The 6,804-nt window shown below is 41.3% G+C and overlaps 1 pseudogene; it reads left to right on the top strand.

The window, feature by feature from the left end:
* The first annotated feature begins 1,676 nt into the window (after positions 1–1,676).
* LOC115321373 lies at positions 1,677–2,174 on the top strand (annotated as a pseudogene).
* Positions 2,175–6,804: the final 4,630 nt, after the last annotated feature.

Below are 6,804 nucleotides of genomic sequence, written 5' to 3' on the forward strand. Positions count from 1 at the left end.
GTGATATTAGCGATCACATTCCTATATTTATATCCTGTGGGGTTGGCGCTTTCATAGTGAAATCAAATAAAGTATCATATGTTTTTCAAAACATATCCGAGCGTAATTTGGAAAATTTCAGGGTTCAAATTTTGCGCACTGATTGGGGCCCAGTTTATTCTGAAACATGTGCAGATGAGGCGTATAACACATTTATTAGCATCTTTAGCAATGTCTATAGCTCGAATTTTCTCTTATTAACAAAGACAGTCTCTAAAAATATTCGGAAGCCCTGGATCACTCCTCTGCACCTGAAAATGTTAAAAAAGAAGAATCGTTTATATAAGTCTTTTTTAACGTCAAGAGATCCCGATCAACTGATAATTTTCAAGCAATTTCGTAACCACCTGACATCTGAATTGCGGAAAGCTAAACTGGAGTACCATACACAGCTTTTTAACCGAAATTGCAAGAAGCGACCAGAATTAGTTTGGAAATCCATAAATGAGATGTTACACCGTAGCAGACCGCGTAAAGCTATTGGTGAACTTTCTGTTGATGGGAAAAACGTTTCTGGGGCATCACTAGCAGAACACTTTAATTAAGTATTCGTAAACTTAAGCCCACCGCCAAGTAATTTATACAAGATATAGTACACGAAACAATTTTTTTAGAACCGACTGATGAACACAAAGTATGTTCTATATTTACGGGTCTTAGCAATAGTAGAAGTTGCGACACAGATGATTTACAAGCTAGACCCGTAAAATGTGTTATAGATATCATCGCCTCTTGCCTGGTGCATATTTTTAACCTTGCCTTGACACAGGCGACGTTTCCTAGTAGAATGAAATTAGCTAAGGTATCAGTCATATTTAAAGGAGGAGATAAAAATCTACCGACAAACTATAGGCCTTTCTCTATACTTCCTATATCTTCCAAAGGGCTTGAAACTATTATTTTAAAACGCCTCGATTCTTTCTTTGCTAAACATTCCGTGATTTCGGATTTTCAATATGGTTTTCGCAAAGGAAAGTCAACTGAGTCTGCATTGCTCCAACAAAAAAAAATTATTTTGAAAAAATATAGAAAATCGCCTGTTTACCCTTGGTATATTTATAGAGTTTAGTAAGGCGTTTGATTTCATAAACCATAAAATACTACTTGATAAACTATACTGTTATGGAATGCGTGGTGTAACTCTGTCCCTTCTACATTCCTATTTAGAGCACCGTAAGCAATGTGTTGTGATCGATGGTCATACATCGCCTTTCCTTAACATACGATGTGGGGTTCCCCAGGGCAGTATACTTGAGCCAATGTTATTTAATGTGTATATTAATGATATTGTAAATATAAACAAACAAATAAAATGCATAATATACGCTGATGATACCAGCCTATTACTTGCCGAAACCAGTGTTGAAAATTTAATTGTAGACGCAAATGATGTTCTTAGCCAGTTCCTTATATGGTCCAACAACAATGGCCTTAAAATTGACATTCAGAAAACGAAAGCTATAGTTTTTCGACCAAAGAGTAGGACTCTGCCAATTAATCATAATATTACAATAGGCAGCGTACCAATCAAGTTAGTGAAACAACATAAAACGCTTGGAATAATTTTTTCCGAACACCTTTTGTGGAATGATCATGTCAATTATCTTGTTACGAAGCTGTCTAGGGTGGTTAGAGTTATGTCACACTGCTGCAATATTTTCCCAGTTAACGTGAAATCACAAATCTACTATTCACTATTTCAGTCTTAAATTAATTATTGCCATCTTGTTTGGGGGACAACTACAAAAACAAACATAGAAAAACTTACTTTACTTTAAAAAAAAAAGATGCTTCGTTATATTGCCAATGAGCACTATCTTGCTCACACCAAACCTTTGTTTGCCAAATATAAAATAATTAATCTTGATAAGATGTATGACTATAGATTACTGCACAGCTTTCGTTTTTCATCTCCTGAGCATGCTTCGCTTTTATGCAAGATGTCAGAGCTCTCCGAACATCCTCGTAGTTTCAACACCCGTTTTTTTTATAAATGGATAGTACCACGAGCTCGTACTAACTATACTTACCAGTCAATTACATATCGTCTACCTTTATTACTTAATCATCTTCTTAATAATTATACTGATATATATCAAATGGGAAGGAAATCATTACTTATGCATTTTTTGTGAATTGTTCCGTGAAATTCCTTAAGCATACCCATACCTTTGTATAAATTTTGCATTTCGTACGGTGCTGTTAGAAGTTATGCGTTTGTGCGCCTTGTGTTGTTTTGCGTAATTTTCTTCTATATGTAGCTGTATAGGTTCTCAAACTGTCACAAGTTCTGCGAATAATTTTTTTTTTCTTTTTGTATAATGCTGTTAGAAGTTGAATGCATGAAGTGATTACTCAGCGTATCTTTGTATGTAATATCCTTTTGTGTTCTGAATGGATGTCCTGCTGACAAATTTTATACGGGCCCCAGACCTCGTCAAGCTGCCACTGGCAGCTTTTTGTCTAGGGTCTCCGTTGGCTTAAAGGCCATAAATAAAACGATTGATTGATTGATTGATACCCCTTTCACACGATCATAAAAGTACCTTTAGCTAAGGTTCTTTCATGACCGGCAGCAAATCAGTCCTACATCCTCCGCGCGTGGAATGTGCTCGCGGCACAAGGGCGTGGGTTGATTCGCCGATTGCAAAGAGTTTTATCTTAAAAGGTACCTTTGTGCTGCCCGTGTGAATGGGGTGTATGTTTCACAGCACAACATAAGGGCCCCACTGGATACCCACCTTCGTGGTTTCCGCAGAACTTCATCGTCTTAGGAAGTTTGACATCAGCAGGCTCAGAAGGCCAGCCGAAACGGAGTGACCGGAAGATTCTTGGAAGCCAAGAGATGGCTTGTGTTTGTAGACAGTAAAAGGCTGTACATGAAGCTACAGGGGGGGGGGGGGGGGCTATCGCGGATCGGACTAATAGATATAACGTTTAAAAAATAACGTAAACTCGTCTTTGATAAAACAAAAAAAAAAGTTTGTTTTGGTTCTGCAACTTTACGCCTGGGTCTTATCGCGGTTGGCGTGCGAGGACTAGACGCGAATGAGCTCTCACGCGAGACAAAGAAACGACGGAAATCTCGTGAATGAATCCTTTCTGGCCAGCTAATGCGCCGGCGAATATTGATTTTGCAATTATTCCGGCTTTGCCAAACGCTCGTACTCTCTCGCCGACTTCTTATTGTTTTCCGATTGTATTGACGTCTGCACCGGTCGAAAAAAGATTATCAATGACGGCTCTGTTTCTTCTTATCGGGAGCTCTCTCCGCACTTCTTCTTTGTTCCCACTCCTCCATTTGCAATAGGGATTATACGCGAGCGTCTGGTAGGTCGTCTGCTTTTTTTTTTTTTTTTTTGTTCTTGATGAGTTTTGCTTCCGTGTTTGTTTACGGGGTCAGTGGAAGAAAGGGGAAAGAATCACAATCTTGAGAAAGAGGCTCAGTTTGTTGACTTTGCCGGTGTTATTTACTGATGTGGGAGTAGAGTCTCTTTTGGGAAAGAATCTAATCTCTCAATTGGAAAGCTCGGGGATACATCAAATCCTGTAAGTCACACGAACGACGTGAGGTGCTAGCTTGATTACCAGGAAGCAGGAATATTATGTATATTTTTGCTCTGCTCGGCTTTAGCGATCTTGGACGTTACGAAGCATCAATAGTCGTTTTCTCGTAGGGTTTTTAATCTCAAAAGTCTATATTCGGCTTTTATACCGAACGCTTCAGCCAGTGTATTTAAAGTGATTTCTTGAGGGGATGGCTACGCACTAGTCTTAATATGTCGTCGAAAGACTATAGGTTCACGTACGTTTTTGAAAATATGAGGGTTCCTGTTATGCTAGAAGAGAAGAGGTGTACACGGCTTCAATATTTTCAGTGAATATAGGTTAAGTCACAAACAACATGCGTTCCGACGAAGTTGGGATAGACTAGGCCAATAGGCGCGGAGAAACAGGTATAAGAGGAATAATAAGTAACATAAAAATATAAGAACGACAAACCAGGAAGCCTCTACCCTCAATTTTTTTAATGACGTGCGCAGGTTGTGTTTATCCCACGTACGATTACGTGAACTAAAATGAGGTGGTTCTGGAGATGTGCATACGTGTGTAGTACGAAAAAGCAAAAACAGCTTTTACTGCGCAGAATAATTAGTATAGAAATGAGAGTTGAACCCACAAGACCCTGAGCGTGTCGTAATTGCTTAAATTATCATACATTCTTGTAACGCGGCCGATTCAATGTCTGGCTGCATACGCCGTTTGTTTCTTTTGAACATGTTAAGAGGCAGTGTCTTCAACTGTATTTTGCGACCCGTTTCAATCTTGGTGCACCGTTTATTTTAGGTTTCCTTGATGTTTTTTTTTGTTTTTTTATTTCCTCTCGTTTTTCTGGGTACTGTTCCTCTTTAACTAAACGAAAGCATCGGAGCCTCCTGAATTTCATCGCTCAAACTCCGAATTTCTTTTTTTTTTTTAACAAGAAAAATTGCAGCGCACCGCAGACCCTCGAAAAACGGGAGATGAGTGAAACTCTCTCACCGAGAGCCGAAGCTCTCTCTTGGTTTCGTCGATTATTCAAGCCATATTTTGTCGAGACCATTTCGAAGACAGTTTACTCAGCGTCCCGCGTCTCCCTCCCTCCCCCCTCCTCTCCTCTTCCTTTTCCCTGCTCTCAAGCCGAAAGGACGAAGAGGATGAGAGGAAGAGAGAGAGAGAAGAGCGCCTCTCTGGCTCCTGCATCCCAAACAGCTTTCGCTCGCACGCGCCGACGCATCTTTCTTGAGCGCCGAGCTGGGCCATTAATCTGGGCCTTGCCTCTCGGGCACGGCGCGGCGGCAACCCAGCAACATGCTGGCTGAGGTCCTTTCAAAAGATGTCCCGGGGACCGGCCCAGGCAGCCGCGGGGAAACTGAGTGAAGAACGAGCGAGCCTGCCGGAGCGGTGTCGTAGAAATGGATATTACTTCCAATCCGTTTAACACTCTTTGCGACACGGAGAGAGGAAAGTTGGGTTGGCAACCTGCGGGACTCTATATCCACTCCCGCCAACAGAAACGGGAAGGGGAAGACGTGTGCACTCGAGAGAAGAGGCGGCTACGAAACATCTTAGAACGCGTTTCGTTTTCTTTTTGGCACGTTCAGTCGATTCTTACATGACATAATCGCCTCTTCACGAGTTTCTTCTCAAGAGAAAGGCAGAAAGAGTTCACTAGAAAGAACAACAAGGCTATCGCGGAACTGTCAAGTGATTGCGAAATGAGGCAGCTGTACCTTACGAGTGTGATCATTTTTCAGTTTATCTGTTTTTTTTTTTTAATTTGATATTTTACTACAATATACTTTATTATAGCCGATGGAAGATTGTTTAGTTAAAAGTTATTTTCCAAGAATGTCAGAAAATATTTTTCTTGTTAAACTGTGTTTATTATGCTTAAACATATATATTGTTTTATGATTTGGCTAAAGCTAAGCGTTAGTGCAGCAAAATCAACGCATCGCTAATAGAGGTAATATTATTGTTTTACCAGAATAATCTTAAAATTTGGGCTAATATTTACAGACAAGACCCGTTTTCGATATAGTGATTTTTCGATCATTTGATGACAACAAAGCGAAGAAAGGGTGCGGAAAACGGCACTTTTGTATATACAAACAGATTACATACCTTAACACACAACAGATTATTTTATGGTTCACTTTGACCTGCGATCATGATTTAATAACCTGGTCCTCCTGTACATTGAATATGTCAATATTACCTTACTCAAACGTTACATTACGTAAAAGCATTAGTTTTCGCGGGCGCAATGTTCCTTGAATTTCGCCGAAAATTTGCAGCTCAATATTTCGGGAATATTTCGAAGCAATTAACTCGCCTGACTGAGTGAGATAGGCAACATATTATTGACTGTAAGGATGCAATACGGGGAGGAAGAAAAGTACAACGAGAAGAAGAAGACGACGAGCCAGCGCCAGGTGCAGAGAATCCGACTATACTTCGTCTCACCTTAGAATGGACTATTGTTTGCCGCGCATGCTAGAAGTGCCAGCTGCTTGCTTTTGATGAAACCTTGGCGGGTGCACGAGCTCTCGTGCAGTGAGTGCTCCAGTCAAAGCAGTCAAGGCTAGCCGCTTGCGCTTGCACGGCTTTCGCAGTTAGTTCACGCAAAGTTGAGACGAAATATAGACAGCCTCCGCAACACCCTCAACACAGTCATTCATCGTGCACCCTAAAATAAAAACATTAAACCATCTCGCAAGTGGTGCGATTGGATGACTTTATCAAGAAATCGTGATGTATCCCATTCCTTTAATAAATACGTTTTCTCACTCACTCACTCACTCTCGCAAGTGGTGGCGTAGCTCCCTCTATACTGAAAAAAGCCTGGCAGATCGCCACGAGACGCGGCCGCCGAATGTGAAAAGGTGGTGCGGTAGGCAACGGATGAGAGGAGAGGCATGTAACGGGAGCTCCACTGCGGCGACACGCCGAAACACACTTCTCCCGAGCGATGAAATATCCGCTCGTGCTCCTCGCGTTTCTCGAAGTACTGCTTCGTTTTTCGTCAGGTTTTAAAACCATGTTTCGGGTCCTCGCCGCTGCAACATCTATGCGCTGAATACCATAAATGCTTAAAGCCCCTTTATGTTTCTAAAGTAGCGTAAGGTTCGTCGATGCGCGAGGCACGTGCAACGTGGAGCCCTTGGAAAGATCATGGCGGCACAGCGCAGCACTGAGCTAGGTTTCAGACGCCATGAATTT

The sequence above is a fragment of the Ixodes scapularis genome, unplaced genomic scaffold (assembly GCF_016920785.2).
Source record: "Ixodes scapularis isolate PalLabHiFi unplaced genomic scaffold, ASM1692078v2 PGA_scaffold7__128_contigs__length_106722199, whole genome shotgun sequence".
In the NCBI taxonomy this organism is placed as follows: Eukaryota; Metazoa; Arthropoda; class Arachnida; order Ixodida; family Ixodidae; genus Ixodes; species Ixodes scapularis.